Here is a 17204-nt window from a genome sequence, read left to right as displayed (position 1 = left end):
GGCGCCAAGAATATTTCTCATCAGGGTGTTTCTTGCAGAAGTCTGTACCTTGATCATTAGTAGTTGTCAGTGGTTGTTCTCATTCAGTGGATACTTTCGGCTTCACCATTCATTCCTTATATTTCGGAGCTCCATCGACTTTGCCTCACTAGCATTGGCGATTTTGCGAGCAGGAAATAAGGTTCCTCTTAATAAATCAATTGAAAATATCGATTTTAGGTGATACAAATTGCCTCACCAAGAATTGAGAGCTTTACTTATTATTACAAAGATTTTTCGGTTTTCGGCTACTCATAATATGAAAACAAAAGTTGAGTTATTAGCAGATTTTACAAATATATGCAATGATTACGACTCAGGCCATGCTTTAATAAAAAAAACAATGTGGAAGAGGGCTAAAAGCTCAACTTTTGTTTCCGTTTCATTTTTAAATGGAGAAAAATAGTCAAAAAATTTCAATGAAACGATCATCTTTTCCATTCATTTAATTGAGTCTCAAGAAGTTTTCGCAAATTGATCTAGTTTTTTCGGCTCATACTCTCTCAATTCAGAACGCATCCCTATCTAATAAAGTTACCAGTTCTAAAATAATGTACGTGTTTATTTTTCCTTCTCCTTGTTATCTTTTCAATTCTTAATTCAGGTAGACTTCAGGGCGTTCTGATCAGGTATTTCATGAATACGTCGAAATGATGGTAAAAAACGGTGATCCGTTTCTAGTGTCTCGTGCCGCAGATGAACGTAATTGAATGCTCACAGCTGAATACGTATTTTTTTTATCAACCGCGGATTTCAAAACACAAAGGCTCATGTAAAATTCTTCATGCAATCACTGACGTAGCCGGGGTGGGTTGTACCTTGTAAAGAGGGTGTGCTCTAGGTCCTTTTTTTGACCAGAAAAGTCCCCCTCTCAAAAAAACCAGTTATTTTTCGTAAGTTTCATGATTTTTTGGCTTTGGGCATCCCACAATCGATAAGTTTTATGACACCTCCACCAAAAATTTCTAGGACACCCCTGAATATCGAGGAGCCTTTAACATTGAGAAAAATAAAAATCAAACGTTCCGTTCAGTTTTGAGGAAAATTTTTCAGGGACTCTTCGCATTATGGTAGAGGATCAAAATATGTCTACAAATAATTTAAAATAGGGGAGAGGGTGGTTGCTGTTACAATATCTTGCATGCGTGATTGCAAATTCTAAAGCCACCCCTTTTCCCCCTGCTCTAGCTTGAAATTTACTCCACTGAAAAAAAATGGTATCCTGTTTCAGCACCTAGGTCAAAAATGTGTCTGGTGATCCCAAGATGCTGCCTTGATTGTCCACGCAGCTGACTTTGCATTCACAGGATGTAAAGTTAACTGCGGAGGCAGTAGAGGCAGCATCTCGGGATCACCAGACAAATTTTTGACATCCTAGGTGCTGAAACAGCATATTATTATTTTCAGTGATGAGAAAGGATATTAGGATGAAATCTGACAGCGCCGCCTATGACCAATAACTCGGATAGGCACTCAAATGAGTAATGAACTAATTCAAAGGTAACGTTTAAATTTTTATTCTTTGGACTTTTTCCGTTCCCCCTCCCCTCACCATCGCGCCACCAGATGGAAAGTAACTCCACCCGGGGAAATCATTCTCTGAAAACGAGAAAAATGAAAATATGACGTGATAAATTAAAATGCGATCGCCCTCCAGTTTTTTTTATCGTTTCAAAGCTCCAAATAGCTCATTCAAGCTGTCGAATCTCAAGTATCAGTTAAATCACCTGAGTATATCAAACTTCTACCACGCTGCTTTTGTCGCGCTCGCTTCATTTTCGTTTTTCACGCTCCGGCTTTTGACCTTTTAATTTATCGTCCTTTCCAGGAGCAGCACTCCCTCCCGCGTACCCTTTCGATATTGAATATTCTCCAACATCAGAGAGTAACATCCTCCATGCAAATGCCCCGTTGATCAAGTTTCAGACCCTCGATTAAATAACTTCACCTTCGTTGAACGCGGATTTTAATCCTGGCACGGTTCGTTTCAGAGGGAGGTAAATAAAATAGTGTTGCCCACTCAAAATTCCTTCGGGATCTTGAAGTAGGATGCATACACAGTCATTTAAGCCTAAAATGAAAATATTGTGTCGAGCTCTTCGAAAATAAAATCGATTTTTGTGTTTTTGGCGCTAAAATGGCCTTCAAAAACGATCAATGATTCAATTCCGATGGGTTGTGCATATGCAAAATGGTACATGTATGATGAAATCTACGTATTTTTGGACCAGGAATCGATTGAGCAGGGTCCCGAATCGGTCCAAAGCTTCATTGACCGAAAAATGGGCCTTTTTGGGGATTTTAAGGATGTTTTGGGCCCATTTTTTCCCAATTTTGTCGTGAGAAATTCTGTGCCGTCATGGGTATTGATTATTAGGTAATTTCGGGCGAGAAATCGAATAGATAACCCTGTATATGATCAAACATTGATCGACTTAAACCGATTTTACGGAAGAATGTAAAAAAATAAAAGAGAAAACTCTTGTAGGATTCCAGCCTGTAATTCAGTGGAGTTTTTTTACCTGAAAAATCTCTCAGTTGAAAGCTATGGATATTGAGCTAGCACCGGAAAAAAAAAAACACATTGGATCTAGAGTCCAGACTCTTGAAAACATCGACAAGAAAAAATACTCTTGATTCAATCAGATTTAAGCTTAAATCAAGAACCAAGCCTCTTAATTTGAGCGGATTTCCTTTTGATTTAAGCTTGAATCTGATTGAATCAAGAGTCTTTTTCTTGTCAATATGTTTTCAAGAGTCTGGACTCTAGATCCCATGTGTTTTTTTTCCAGTGAGGGGCAAATTAAATACATCAGCGATTATAAAACACCGCGATGAAGATACAAGGTTTTGAAATTCGACCGCTGATATGCTGTAAGCAGTAAGACTTAGAACACGAGCCATGACGATGTTGTATGATCTCCAGAGTCTCGGGAGCGATGTCTTACTAAGGCGTGTAAATTGCTCCCCCGCCCACCCACCCTCCCAGACGAGGCGAGCGACGGAAAAAAAACACCGGAGGCGAGATGCACGTAACGAGGGGGACTCTCTAAAACCACCCAAGTCCAAGGGGTGCCCAATTGGACTTGCGCGGTTTCGAGTGTGCGGGGAGCCATCGAGATAAACGTCCCTTCTCCTGGAGTCATTCTATCCCGATAAACTCGACACAGCGGCTAGCGGTCAACGGCGCACAGTGGAGCTCTATTTTTAGAGTACCGTTACACTTTCGAGTTATACTTTTAGTGCCATGGTATACTTTATACTTTAGAGTTTTTAGAGTCCTTTATACTGATAGTTAAGACATACTCAATCCATTTCTGATTGGCTCTTGTATTTTACGCCTCTGCATGCAGTGTGACAAACTGGAGTAAAGATTAAATTTCCACCGGTGGACCATTAGACAAGGTACGAATTTAAGCAATCTGATACGAGTTTCTTCACCAGAATTTTACGTAGAACACGATTTGCACAACGAAAATGACTGCAAACAACTATGTACCTTTTTTCGCTCCTCTGACGTAAAAACGTCTCTCGATTTCCTCATGAGCTCCAGAGCGTGGATTTACATGTAAAACAAGGCTCACGTTGAAATTGAGTTACGCCCTTACGTCAAAATGGTGACGCTTTTAAGGGTGTTTCTTTTCGGACTTTATACAAAAAAGCCGATAAAATCGCATTTGCGTTTTGTATTCACGAAGGTATACGCATTTAAAGATTTCACACAGAGGCAGTATATTTTAGAGACCCCGTAGCTCTACCTTCTTCTTTATAGTGTAAAAGTTCCTCTCGGAAGTCAACGCACAAATTCGCTTACCGATGATGGATGATCAAAGAGTTGAGCAATTGGTTTAACAATCCTAACCAAATTTGCGGAAAAAAAACTCACCTAAAAAAGTGCTCACCCCGACTTTTATTAGTCGTCTTTTGACGAATTTCATGCACCACAAATTGCTCATCAGTAATCATCGGGCGAAAAGAAGTGTTGACCTCTGAGCTCAACGTCTGTCACACTCGACCCTATTGCTAAGATTGTCGGTGCGAGATTTTTAAAATACAAGGTGATCCAAAAGTTCAACGTCACCAGCACCCGACATCAACTCTGTAACTTTTGATAAAATTTAGATAAAGACTTGACATTTTGTGAGTGCCCCTAGGTCAAAGGAAACGACTTCTGAAAACCCCTAAAAATTCAAAGGGACCACCCTGATAAGGGGCAAGAACAGGAGTAATAGGGATGGTGCGAGACTTATGGATCACCCTGTATACTGGCTCTGTTTCCACATATATCCGACGTCTCCGATGCTTGTTCCACTGTGCGGCGGTTTGGACGGAAGTAATTGCTGTAAAAATGTCGCCATCAAGAGGGGTCACAAATCAATATAAGAGGAACCTCTCGATGAGCTCCCGTCGAAAAATCACTCTCGGCTCTGTTCCGGGCACAAACTTGTAGTTGTATGTTCTTCTTTCTCCGTAAACCTTCTTCTCAACCCTCCTCCTCCTTCGCTTTTCCTGCCCTGCTTCTCCAATCGGCTCATCCATGGCTCTCTAACCGCTCTAGTGACCGTCGGTCCCCTCGGTCGTGCTCGAGGTCATATCTTAAAAAAGATACCGTCTTTTTACAGGGGAGACAATATAGATGGATTTGATCGTTTTCCTCTGTTGGGTTTGTTTTTTGAAGGAAATCTGCCCCGCAAGAAATTATGAAGAAAGTATGGTTTATTATTAATTACTCTGACTATATTAACATTAGGTGTAGGTCTATAAATACATAATAAAAAAGAATCAGTTATCAAATTGAAAAAAAAATATCGAGAGTCGACAGCCGAAGATAGAAGAGACGTTAGTTTTCTAATTTTTATCTCGAATTCAAGCGACACCTCATTGACAGCATAGAGCGGAGCGTGCCAAGTTCACGCCATAGCGCCTGCAATTTTTCGAACGCAACACGGGCATCCATCAAGCACGAATAGTTGTATCTCTGCGCCGTCATCTACGCGCGTCATTTCCTGTGCTCTATTTCCATATTGTGTTTGTTATTGTTGGCTTATTTGTAATGGTCCGTGAAGGAGTACGTGAGCAACACAGCTGAAGATAGGGAGGACGTAATAGGGCCTTCTTTTTTGAACTTTTCTTCCGAATCTGACAGACACCGCATTGGCAGCATGGAGCGGAGCATTGCGTTAGACATGCATTTGTCAAGAATACTTTATGTCTCTGCGCCATTACCGTCGTAGCGGTGTCTCTCATTTTTGAAATTTGAGAGAAAATAGAGTTAAGTACGCTTAAAATATGATATTATGTACCTAAATCAATAATACAATAATTTTGAAAAAAAAAAAAAAAAAAAAAAAAAAAAAAACCAAAACATGTTTAGAGGTCTCTTAAGTACTCTAAAGGGCGCACGTTTAAAAGTTGGTATAGTTGAGAGAGTTGTGTTGTGTCAGGATATTTGTTTGTTGTTTTGTTTTGTTGTTGAAAACTATCTGAAATCCCAAGCCGGGTTGCCTCTGTGGGGGTTACATGCGGCATATGAGGGAGGGGGGTGAGAAAGCGCTAGTATGTTACCAAAAAGGCGGAAACTCAAAAAAAAAGTATTTTGTACCCTTAAAAACATAGAAATAACATACGCAATATTTTAAAAAACTATCAAAATCAATGTATATTTAAATACGGGTCAATTTGATCCAATTTAGGACTTGCCGTATAAAAAAGTCTGAGGCAACTAAGGGTTAATCCGCTCATTTTGACGAAGGAACCCGAGCTGAACACGAGAGCTCAGCTAGCGCGGACGGAAATCGATGGCGTCTGGCTGGCAACATAGACGGCGAGTACATAAAGCCACGGTTTTCTATCCGTTACGCGTAGCTCGTTTCTAAAGGCACAGCGCCGAGCGAGCTGTTGAAATGGGAATTAATAAACGCCGCGATGGGGCCTGCGCTTTTATTGTCGGGCTAAATACGCGTGTATCCCGCAATAAATAACTTGATCGACCCTCTAATCACACATATTTTTGCAATCAATAACCATTCAATGGGCTCTGCTCAAGTAATCGGGAGCCGTCTGATTTATCGTCTCTCATCTGACGCAAGGGCGTAACTCAATTTCCACGTGACCCCTGTTTCCCGTGTTACTTTAGGCTTTCTGGGGCTCGTGTGAAGATGAAGATACGCCCTTACGACGAAAGAGCGACGTTTTGTGAGCTTCTACGTTGCCAGCGAGTGGGTTCGAGTACGAATTTGCGCCAAATACTATGACGATCGTTTACAATCAAGGATTAAAATCCAAAGAATTCTGAGAGTTGACCAAATATACTGGAACAAACAGGAAGTCGAGGTGTGATACTCCGTCACCCACACCGGAGTTAAAATATTTGTATCAAAATTATTCTGCATTTTAGTACTGCTCATAGGATGTTTCAGTCACTAACTTAACATTCATTAAGTATTGTTTCGCATTCAATCGGAAGAAAAAATCTTGGTGGAAATTGTCGGTTTCATTTGCAAATATGTCTTGTCTTGTGAGATTCTGACTTAAGTCTTCAATTATGCGTCTTTAATTAATCCTTTTACGCCTAATGGTCTAACGTGCTGATGTAAGTGACGACGAACTCTTGTCACCAGTCAAAAACGCCTTCAATCTCGTGTGATACTTTACCACCCACACTGGAGTTAAAATATTTGTATTAAAGCTCATTGTGCATCTGGTGTGCAACCCACACCCACACCTGAATTAAAATATTAGTATCAAAATTATTCTGCATTTTAGTAACTACTCATAGGATGTTTCAGTCGCTAACTTAACATTCATGAAGTATTGTTTCGCATTCGATCGGAAGAAAAAACCTTGGTGGAAATTGTCGGTTTCATTTGCAAGCATGTATCTTGTGCAAGTCTGACTTAAGTCTTCAAAGATGCGTCTTAGTTTAATAATTTTACGCCTACCGCTTTGTGACGATGACAAACTTTTGTCACCGGTCGAAAACGCCTACAGCCTCGTGTGATACTTTACCGCCCACACCGGGGTTAAGATATTTGTATCAAAGCTCATTGCGCATCTGGTACGAACTTGTAGGATCTTCCAATCGCTTGTTGAACATTCATAAAGTATAGGCTCAGATTCAATCGAAAAAAAAACCTTAATGGAACCTGGTCGATATAATTTGCAAACATATATTATCTTTGGAAGAATATGACTAAAGTCTTCAAAGAATACACAAAGTTTACACAATACGCGTTGTTGTGAGCAAGACAAACTGTTGTCACTAGTCGCAAACGCCTTCACTTTCGTGTGATACTTCACTAGAGTTAAGTTTCGTGTGACACTTCACTGCCAAATCTAGAGTTAAAATATCCATCCAATAGTCCGAAGCATTAGTGTGTAAAAGGAATTTTTTGAAAAAATTGAGGTATTTACCATTTTAAGTGAGATCGGCTACGAGCTTGCACCGAAAAAAAGTGAAGTTGCTTTAACATTCCAGATGTAAAAAAAGTGTGCGAAAACTTATAAAATATTGAATTACCCACTATAACAGTTACTTTAGAAATGCGAGGATGTAACACTAGATGATGTGGTGGGTAATGCAGCATTTTATTTGTTCTCGCACACTTTTTCAACATTCAGAATGTTATATCAACCTCACGGTTTTTTTTGGTGTGGCCTTCGAAGTACTATCAATAAGTGTAAAAAAATTTAAGTCATGACTAAATCTCTGGTCTCTCTTCAATTCTGTCCAGATAAAGCGTACATGCTCAATATATTTTGTGGATACATGTGGGCAAGCATGTTCATTCATTTGCCGAAACAGAATCGCTAAAATATCTTGTCTCTGAACGTAGTGATTGACCATCTACTCCTCTCTACTCTGCATACAAATAGTTTTAAATTTAATCTTTTCTCGGGTACGGACTGTATCAATACCGCACAGTTTTTACCCCTCGCCTACCAGCCAGATCTCATTTTTGCGCGTGCATGCAAGTAAATTGAATTGGTGCATCGGATTTTGTGTTTCGTAATGCGAACGGATAATCTGGAAATCTGAATCACTGAAATTATTTTCATCCTCTTTCAGCTGAAAAGGAACTCATGCAAGTATTCACGGATCCTCATCATTCAACACATGAACCTTTCCAATCCTCTTTAATTTACTTCAAAAGATATCATTTGGATTTTTATTTTTATATGTCTTCCTGTAAACTCTCATTCTGGGATTCATCTCCGGGAACGGCCTTTAACTGCTCGAGACCTGTGTTGCATTTTTGCGTCATTACTCATACTGCACGGATAAGGGAAAACGCCGTAAGAACCTTCAGACGTTATCAGAACTCCACCAGATAAAATATTTATTTTTTAGGGAATATATTGACGGTGTAAGTCGGCAATCACATAACTCGGTTTGCGACGTCGCAGACTTCCTGTCATACTTTATTTTTTAAACGGAAAACTACTCAACGGCAATTCTTTAAAACTGCCGTGATTTTTCTTCTCCGTGCGAAGAAAATTCTGCAAAAACTTCAAGGAATCAAGTCAATTTGTTCTCCTTTAAAAAAAGAAGATCGAGCCGGAGATTTCCAGACACCGCAAACGGGTTATGTGATTGCCGACTTACACCGTCGATATGTGTGTTATTTCCTGTAATTTTTAGATATTATAGATTAAATAGACCAATATAGATGATTCTTGAATTTAAACATTCTTATGCATGTTTCTTAAATAAAATTTCATGTAGAACACGATTGCTGCATCAAAATTACTGAAATCAACTTCTAACTAAAGATATTAACGTCTTTATTTCACACTGGTTACGGGAATTGAAATTGAATTTCCCAGTCACAAGAAATGCAATTCTCTATTCAGAGTCAAATGGCGCCTCACAACAGTTTTGGCAGGTATCTCAATCGAGCATTGTTCCTTTTCCACCCTTTATCGTTCAAAGTGTGAGCCATTTGCTATAGTTGAGTCAAAGTGTCAAGCTTGAGGCTTCCAGATTTTCATATAGCAGAGATTGCCATGGTTAAGTTTAGTGAGCGGTTTGACTCACGTAGACCATTGAGTTTTCATGAGCGGGCAGTTCGAATTCACGCGCGTCAAGAAACATTAAATATCATGGTTAGGAGTTAGTTCCAGTCATTTTCGTTGTGCAAATCGTGTTTTAAGTGAAATTTTGGTTAGGGAACATGTATCAGAATGCATAACTTCGTACCTTGTTTAAAGGTCCATTGCGGACCTCGAGTTCCGGAAATTTACCAGCGATTGATCGATGGAATCTCGAGTGGTTCTCGAAAATGCCACCTTGGTATTACAAGTATTTCGGGGCGAAATTTGAGCAGCACCGAGCTGTTTTTCCGATGAAACTTCTGTGTAGTGGTTTGAGTTTGTTTTACCGGGCAGTGCAACTGGCCCACGGGGACCCGAGAAGATTCTGCAAGACATTTATTAAGACGGAGACCAACTAGAGTGGCTCATTCAAACCTTCCTGAATGTCGAAACGTCGAATCTGACAAAAGCGATGGCGACAAGGATTACCAGTTTAGCGAGAAAATCCTCCAAAGATACACCTCGTGAAGAAGATATTATTCAAGCTGATTGCGGTAGACGCACGGGACGTAAGACATAAAGTTGGAATTTTGTAGCTAACGAGCGTTAAAAATCAGCATAGAGTTGAAAATCTCAATACAGAGGGGAAAAGCAGCTCATAAGAGCACAATTTTCCGTCAAAAAGGTACGCTGTTCGTTACTAGTGTTGCACCAAAACAGCGTGTCTCTTTGAGGGAAAATTGTGCTCATATGAGCATTTTCCCTCTGTATCGAGATTTCCAGCTTTACGCAGATTTTTAACGCACGTTGGCTAAAAAGATATTATTCTTAATTTTCTTTGTTTCTCCTTATTTGAAGTCATTGTGACTTTCGTGGAGGATCGAATTACAACACAAAATGATCTCGTTTGATCTAAAAAAAATACTTTTTGCACCGATGAGACAGCAATTTATGAAAATGCATCAAAGTGCTAAAATGCTGCTAAAATAATGCAATTTCTTTTTTTAAAGCTAAAATAACAGAGACCAGGCTGAAACATGAAAAGTATGAACTTCAGAACTGATGACTAAATTTTTAGGAGGAAGGAGAAGGGAGGTTATAAATTCGATAAATTCAAGAGTTTTGGATTATCTGGCAGTGGCGTGGCGTGATTTGCGATATATCGATTGATTTGTCATTTAAATATGTGGAAAAAGATCGATATACAGGGTGTCCGCACCGAACACCTTAATAATCGATTCTTTAGCACAGTTTCAAATGGGGAAATATCGATAATCGATTACTCGCGCCTTGCCACGGTTATCTGCGTCATCAGCGCCCGCACCCACCTCCACATCGGTGTTCAGTCCCTTATCGCGTTTTGAAGAGAGAAAAAGGTGAAGAAGTGGCGAGTTGCCGGGAGGGCAAATTTTCATATAGTCTCCAAAATGTTTCTAAAATTGATCTCAATTGACCAAAACTGTCGAAAAAACGAGTCAAATATCCAATGCAGTAGGAGCAACAGTCCCCTCACTCATCCCAAATGACGCTTGTCACACTGCCGTACTAAGGAAAAACGCCGCATGGACCTTCAGGCGTTGCCAAATTTCCTTTGGTAAATCATAAACTTTGGGGAAAAATTGTACATATTTTTCCTCCAATTTTTCAGATAATTTTGTTCGCAATTTCAACTAAAGTTCCAGAAAATTTCAAGGAGAAATACTCATACCTTTCCTTAAAAATAAAAATTTCATCGGAGGAAATTTGGCAACTCTTGAATGTTCATACGGCGTTTTCCCTTCATGTGCTGGTTACACGCTCAAATTCCCATCAATTTCCGATCAAATGGTTAGCGGCCGGGAGATATGGGCGCAAATTTTATAAAAATCCTCCAAATTGTTCTAAAATTGATCAAAGTTGACCAGGACGGTCCAAAATCCGGGTCAAGCAAACAATACTGTGAGAGCAACAGCCCCTTTCCTCATCCCAAACGACGACGCTTGTTAGGGCGTCTTGAGTCGCACGTCACGACCTCCTCAAGAAGGGAAAGGGCGATGGCGAGGGGGTGGGGGGGAGAGGTGAGGAAGGAGAGGATTCGCGATTAACATGCGGATTCGCGCGAATGCACTCGCGCTGGCACTCGCCACTGGGAGCCGCACTCCGCGGGCCACAGATCAAAACAGAGCGGCGATTCATTTGCATACGAGGCGCCAGCGCGGACCCTTTATTTGTTAACTCGGCCCCAGGGACCTTTTTTTGATACCTCCTTCGGCCCCGAAAACGAGCTCTCCGCGCTCATATTTCATCGCATCGTCTTGTTATCAACTCCCACGCCCCGTTGTCACGTCGTCGGGAAAACACCTGACGCAGAGGAGGCGTATTTGTCGCGATCATGCGAATTTACACTGGAAAAAAACACATTGGATCTAGAGTCTAGACTATTAAAAACATCGACAAGAAAAAATACTCTTGATTCAATCGGATTTAAGCTTAAATCAAGAACCAAGCCTCTTAATTTGAGCGGATTTCCTTTTGATTTATGCTTAAATCTGATTGAATCAAGAGTCCTTTTTCTTGTCAATGTTTTCAAGAGTCTGGACTCTAGATCCAATGTGTTTTTTTTCCAGTGTAGAGAATGAAATTCCCTGGCATTTCCCTGATGTCCCGGACGCATTTGGGTGAAATTCCCTGACGGTTGAAGGTATGGCAAATGGTTAATACAGGGTGTCTACTAAAACAGGCTCGTCAAAAATAAGTACGTTTACAGCACTTTTTCAGTACATTCTCAAGAAATTCCGTACTTTTTCAGTGCCTCTATTTGACGAAATTCGAAAAATTTCAAAAATTTGAAATTGCGCCATAAATGACAAATAATTAAAAAAGTTCCGGACCTTTCTGCAGAATTTCCGCACTTTTTCAGTACTTCCGGGCCGCCCTTGAAAAATCAGTACTATTTCCGGACTTTCCGGAAATGCCGGATTTGTAGACATCCTGTTAATAAGACATTATTAGGAATACATTTCAGACAAAAAATGTTGTTCGAAACAGTTAAACCAATTCCAGACAGCAAGTAAAGGTGACCCAACAATTTTCCGTGACATTTTTTTTATTTTTCCTGACGTTTCCCGATTTTCCCTGACTTTGTAAAATTCCCTGACATTTCCCGGTTTTCTCGGTATTCCCTGACTGTGGCAACCCTGATGCGACTTAACCATTACATGCCCGGGCTAAGTTAAATAGGTCCCTGAACCATGAACGAATTTTCACTTGCGAATAAATTGTTCTACGTGAAAGAGAAATCCGACGAGAAACTTACGAACAGAAAAATTGAACCGATTATTTTCCAAACCACGTAAGCGCCAAAGTTGTGAATGCGAGAAAAACAAGAAAAACCGTTTTGCTAGCTTTGTTGACAAAATACAAATTCCAAAAAATGTATATTATTTTATGAGGCTATTTTGAAATCAGACATGATTGATTATACCAGAGAAACAACCCTTCTACCACGAAAATAGAGATTGGTGCTTACGTGATTTGGAGAACAATTGGTTCCATTTTTCTCCATCAGCTACACCCCGATGTTTTTCAGATGAAAATTCCAACTTTACGTATCAATTTTGTGATCTTTGAGGTGACTTACCTTTAGAACACGCTGTCTGCAAGTGGAAACTGTGATCCCTGCGAACAAAAATTAACATGTATTAGGATCTCCATATCAGATTCTGTTTCTTATTTGTATAAAAACGAGACATATGAGGAAGCCGCGAAGAAGCAAAACATGACGTAGTTTCAGGGAAGACAGCAGTAAGTGACGTTATTCCTCCAGAGAGCCAATGAAAACAGCGCTTCCAAGTAAGGTGCCGCCCTCATCTGCCAATTTCTAACTTGAAAATGTGTTTTTTGTGTGTTCAAAATGCAACCACGAAAGCATGCAGAAGAAGACACTTACGGCTGTCTTGACTTACACTAGCCTAACATGAAAATGAATAATCCCCTTTCTATGTAATTGAAATAAAATCGGTCAATTTTAATTATTCAAATGATTTCTAAGAGCCTTTCGGATGATTAGTGACAATGATGAATGTAGAATGGAGGCTTCTTTCAATAAAACTTTCCAGTCAGAAGCCTCTGAGCCCGTTTTCTCCAAACTTCATTTTGGCACTCACTGCTCTCTTCGCAATCATGGCAGCACTAAGGAGGCCTAAAATGGACCGTGTTAAACAGAAAGGAACCAAGCCACATCAGCTATTGCCAAATTTAATTGGCTACTTTAATTTTTTACATGAAAAAAGATGTGCAGATTTTCGTGCAAATTTCAGTGAATTTTCTCCATAGTACGAAGCAAATTCCTTAACACTTTCAAAGGGATCCGCACAAACGTTTTCTCGCAAAAAATTAAATTGCCCAGTTAAAATTGGCAATAGCTGATGGGGCCTGGTTCCTTTCTGTTAAACGCGGTCCAAATACCGGAGCCAATCAGAAACGAATTCCTCGTGTTTTTACCCTCAGGATATGATGATTCCCAAATTCCTATCGTATCCAAAGAACTGCTCGATGAAAATCATTGGAGAACTCATCACCTCAACCCTTGGATAAAGAAACAGCTGACGGACTGGGAGAATCGACACCGAGAAGCGTTCAAATCAATCGGATGCTAAAAGGAACTATGTGCATAGGGTTTGCGTAAGACTTAGTTCCTTCTGGCACAAATACGTTCAATTGTACGGCGCCCTCAATCCCCGACACGATCGGTCGAGGGGCGGTGCAAGGCGAAGTCACTCCAAGTGAGCGATGCATCGCGGCCCGGCCGGTGAATAGAACCATTTTCTGATTGTTTGCGGGAAATATTTCCCTTGCCCCTGCATCGATGCCGCCGGAAACAACGACCTTAAAATCCGGAGCGCCCCGACAATGGCCCCCGACGATGAATCAAACCCATCCGTCCGCAATCCGTCGCGGATTACTACTCGATAATGCATATTTCCACCCCGCCCGCATTTTCATTCTCGTTTTAATAATATTTTTATCGGCGTGTCGCCGTGTGTGACGCTCCCGGCGCATTGTTAACAATGAGTGACACGATTTGATTTCGTACCAAGATTACGTTTCTCTTGTGCTCGCGCCGCGCCGGCATGTGCCTGCCTGCCCGCGCTCGGTTGAATTCCATGTATGTTAAAAATGCGGAAGTATTCCGATGGACCAATAGACAAGAGGCAAATTTTCGCGAACGAATGTCATACGAAAAACGAATTGGTGACAGTTGACCGATGGCGGTGTTCGGTGATTGTAAGAGCCAATCAGCGAACTGGGAATGGATTTTCAAATGATTTTCGAAATAAAATGATAAAATATGCAATATGATTTGTCATATTTTGGCGCTAGATGTGCTTTTAAGGTTACGTTGCTATCTATTCTATTATGAAATGAAATTTGGATGTTTAAGAAATAAATTGAATGCTATTTAAGAGTTAACGTGTTCTTTTATTATTATTACTTCTATTTTGCCCTCTTTACAGAAATATTACATTTTTCATACATTTTACATTTCTTTGAAGAGGTTTTTTGATGAAATTCTGCCACCGATTGCATCAGTTCGTTTTCGAATTCTGCTCCGGAGCGGAATTCTATTTTTCCAATTGTTGGAACTCACCAACAGGCCCCCGAACTGATCGAATATCATGAAAATAAATGCACAACCGTCGAATATGATACGAAAACCTAAGATATTCGTTCGCGAAAATTCGCCTAAGGTGCGAATTGGACGTATTTCTGCCAAACGGAACTATGTGCATTATGACATGAGCTCTATTATTTATACATGAAAATACGTCGGTCTTATGGGTTTCAGGGCCCATGCCTTAATGCTCATATGTAGGTACGTAAGTCAGTTTGGCAGAAATGCGTCCAATTCGAGCATTCTGATACATTGTCACCTTTCGGCCTAAATATCATAAGCGACATGCGACGTTTCAAGGTTTCCGTCGCCATATTATTTTTTTATAGAGAGATTGTTGGTTGAATCTGTTTGAGAATTTCACTGAATTTTATCGGCAGCGCAAAAAAAATTCGGTGAAATTTTCGGGCAGCTTCGATGAACAATTTCCCTGTAAAAAAATAAAATGGCCCCGGAAATTTTGAAGCGTCGCATGGCGCTTGCGATACTTTATCCGGAAGAAGACGACACATTTATTTACCAAAAATCCACGTGAAACGCGATTCGCGCGACGAAAATCACCGATGTAATTGCAGAGCTGGGGTGCAAAAAGGACATTTCTCGGTTGCGATGTCTCAGAATCTCCGTTAACGTCCCATCAACTATAATTAAAGCAAATGCATGGAATTTGTTAAAGCTTTTACTGAATTGTCTTTATTATTTAACGGTGCTGAAAACTAAACACTTCAGAAAATTCACCAGATAGTTTCCTTTCTAAAATATAAATTAACAGTGGAGATTCTGAAATACCGCAACCAAGAAATACACCCAACCGCCTTAATTGTCACCGATCGGAAATGCTTCACCCTCACACAAGAATTAAAATATTTGTGTCAAAATCATTATGAATCTTGATACTGACTTGAAGGATCTTACAATCGCTTATCGCACATTCATGAGGAATTTTCTCGCATTTAATCGGAAAAACATTGATGGAAACTGTTAGCATTTGCAAATGTTTCGTAGTTTGGCAGATCCTGACTTAAGTCTCTAAAGAAATGGCGGGGTTGCGAGTTGACTAGATCCGTTTACGCAATTCACGGCTTTGTCTTGAGCAATAACTACGAACTGTTCGGACCAATCGAGAACGCCTTCAGTCTCAAGTGATACTTCATTGCTCACGCCGAAGTTAAAACATTTGTATTAAAAATCATTGAGCTTCTTGATACTAACTCGAAGAATCTTTCAATCCCTTATCACACATTCATGAAGTAGTCGGAGGAAACTTTGATGAAAACTGTCGGTATATTTTGTAAAAGTGCCGTAACTGGGAAGATCCTGTATTAAACCTTTAAAGAAATGGCGGGTGGATGCGGGTTTATATGATCCGCATACGTGACGCGTTGTTGTGGGCGACGAAAAACTCTAGTCACCAGTCTAAATCGCCTCCAGTTTCAAGTGAATTGTTATAGTAAAGAAAATTGTAAGTTAATATATCTATGCGACGGCACCATTTGAGAGGCACTGGAAAAAAAAGTTGCATGGATCTAAAGTCCAGACTCTTAGAATCATTGACAAGAAAAAATACTCTTGATTCAATCATCGGGCTTTGTGCTTAAATCAGTAGGAAGTCCGCCTAAATCAAAAGGAAAAATCGGACTAAATCAAGAGTATTTTTTCTTGTCAATGTTATTAAGAGTCTGGACTCTAGATCCATGCAACTTTCTTTTCCAGTGGGCTTGGAGGACCATGCGTATAAGTGCAGTTTTTGCAATTTCGAAGAATGCTTGTTTGAAGTTTCGAAATTAAACGGATCCTTGTGGCGGCAAGAAAGTTTAAACTAACTTTTTGATGCTTAAACATTTAAATTTGGAAGCGAATATTTCACAGAATATGCATTAAACCCAGTTTTATTTGAAATCACTATTATCTCACTTTTTTCAAAAACTGCTCTTATGCGCCTTGTTCTGCAAGCCCCTCATTTTCGACTTTCAGGATATGAATAGAATGTAAATAATATGATGTAGCTTGCAGAGTCGCCATTAAAACGTTTAACCTGACTAAGTGACTACCATACGTAGAGCTTTTTCCACGGATTTTTCTTCAACAATTTAGATGGCTAAATTCATATTAGCTGGGTGCTCATCGATCAAAAAGCTAATTTATCAACCTTTGAAGACGTCGACTTTTTAAAGGGAGCGCAAAGGAGGCCGACAGTCGGCGGTAATGTAATTCCTGCACTTGACTCGCGAGTAAATAGAGTCTCAAGCAATTTGTGGTATTTACCCAGAGGGCTTGAATGTGCCTGCATGAAATTAAGAGTTATTCAGAAAATCGCATTAGCCTCGAGGATGTTGAGGAAATATGTTATTCATACGTATGCTAATTCAGACAAAATGTTTTCATTCTCCTACCCTTAGAGAGCCTCATCCAGCTGCCAACATGTGCGAGGGAAAGGAAGATTTATGTGAAAAATCCAAGAGGTGGTGTATCTGATCTG

At 40.1% G+C, this 17204-nt stretch overlaps 1 protein-coding gene across 1 annotated transcript in view; it reads right to left on the bottom strand.

The window, feature by feature from the left end:
* LOC109034892 (uncharacterized) overlaps positions 1-17204 on the bottom strand; it is a 455198-nt gene that overhangs the window by 72230 nt on the left and 365764 nt on the right. The window contains exon 5 of the mRNA XM_019048289.2: positions 12692-12729. The gene's annotated coding sequence lies outside the window, so the exon portion shown is untranslated. The remainder of the gene's footprint in view (positions 1-12691; positions 12730-17204) is intronic.

The sequence above is a fragment of the Bemisia tabaci genome, chromosome 5, assembly GCF_918797505.1.
Source record: "Bemisia tabaci chromosome 5, PGI_BMITA_v3".
In the NCBI taxonomy this organism is placed as follows: Eukaryota; Metazoa; Arthropoda; class Insecta; order Hemiptera; family Aleyrodidae; genus Bemisia; species Bemisia tabaci.
Note: the sequence above shows the minus strand (reverse complement) of the source record. Positions and strands in the feature narration are given on the sequence as shown.